Below are 1788 nucleotides of genomic sequence, written 5' to 3'. Positions count from 1 at the left end.
AGAGAGGTGCATGTATCTTACCTATTGAATGAACAAAAACAAAAATCGGTATTGTACTTGTGAAGAATCAGTGGATAAGACAAGGAATGCCAACATGAAATACAGCAACTACTGAGGACAGAAGGCAGACAAAATATTGACATGTTTGTCACCATTAGAACTTAGTAGTTTTGGTCTCTATGAAATATGAGCAAGCAAACGTGGGAAGAAAGCAAGACGATACAACAGGAAGAGTTGGCACGGCGTGTGGTGAAGTTGGAAAGGCTCGTAGAACATTTAGAATGTAGCAGCATAATCAAAATATGTATTATAGGAAGTAAAAAAGATAATTGAGTAAAGAAAAATAAATTTATAAAAGGAAGGTAAATCTGAGTGCCTCTGAAATTGAGAAGGATAGAAACGATGTACAGGGGCAGAGATTAATAACGCCATCTAGGAAGCGAACTCTTCCCTAAGCACAAATCGAAGTAAAAAAGATAAAATAAGATAAATAAGTAAATATAAATAAGGTAAAACAAATAATTAAAAACATAATTGGAATAACAGATGTTTTCTAAATGGAGGAAGATATATTAAATATGTGGATTTAAAAGGATCATTGTATTTTGGGGAAATAAATAATGAAAAGAGATTCACATATACTATTTGGCATATTTTAAGTACAAGGAAAAAAATTCTGAGGGAAAGAAACATAAATTTTTTAAATAGGTAACCTATAATCTAAAGGAACACAATTACACTAGCCTCAGGCTTATTTTATGCAATGAGTGACAACGAATATAGAGTAATAGATNAATTACACTAGCCTCAGGCTTATTTTATGCAATGAGTGACAACGAATATAGAGTAATAGATTGTCCAAAGAAAATGTTTACCACCCAATCGTTGTTCTCAACAGTCACTGGGATTGTGCGAGCATGGTGGAACATTCCAGATTTGCAGGGTTTTAGAAAACGTGCACCCCCCACAGAACGCCGAAAAGTGTTTCTGAGAGAAGAAACATAAATGACTAATTGAGAAAGACATGGGAAAGCAGAACAGGGAGGAAAACAAGGGGAGAGAGACGAAAATGTGCATCAGCAGCACTACCAGGAAAGTCCTTGGAGAATCAGCAAAACTGTGCGTGAGAGGAAACGCTGACTCTGTTGTTTCAGAGAATGTGTGGTTGAATTTTTTTACCCCTTGCCATACTCTTCTTCCTTCCCCAGGCCTCCTTCCCTGGCTACTGACTCTACAGTTAGCAAGGGAAGGAGAAAGTAAGTATGAAGAGGAAGTAAGTTTAGGAGGAATGAGGAAATGCAGTCATTGTGAGGGCTATGACCTTTTTCTAACCAGGGCAAGGAAGTGAGAACACAGAGCTCTGAACTATAGCAATGAAAGCAGGGACTTGAGCGTGTTCGGGAAGGCTCATGTGATGCATAAAGCTGTGGCTCTGGGTGAAAGGACGACTCATTTTCTGTCAATATTTGCTCTTAAGACCATGCTGTGGAATAATATTCGTTTGAACTGTCTTGAATGTTGCTGATCCTTACACAGACATGGGGGACAGGACAGGGGCGATAACTAGAGCTGTGTGGGAAGTAGGGACAGATTAAAACTTTCAAGGTGTTCTAAGCTCTGAGAAAGTTGTAATCTTTTGTGTATGGAATTCAAAACAAAAATATATTAAACATTCAAATACAAGTAAGGAAGTCCAACAAGATTCTAGACTATTTCTCAACAGTTACTCTTTCAATGGTTTGTTTTTATTTAGAATAACAGAAGTTTCCCCAATTGCATTTGAACGCC

Source organism: Galeopterus variegatus, unplaced genomic scaffold, assembly GCF_000696425.1.
Source record: "Galeopterus variegatus unplaced genomic scaffold, G_variegatus-3.0.2 Scaffold1102, whole genome shotgun sequence".
NCBI classification, from domain to species: Eukaryota; Metazoa; Chordata; class Mammalia; order Dermoptera; family Cynocephalidae; genus Galeopterus; species Galeopterus variegatus.
This window is presented reverse-complemented; position numbering follows the sequence as displayed.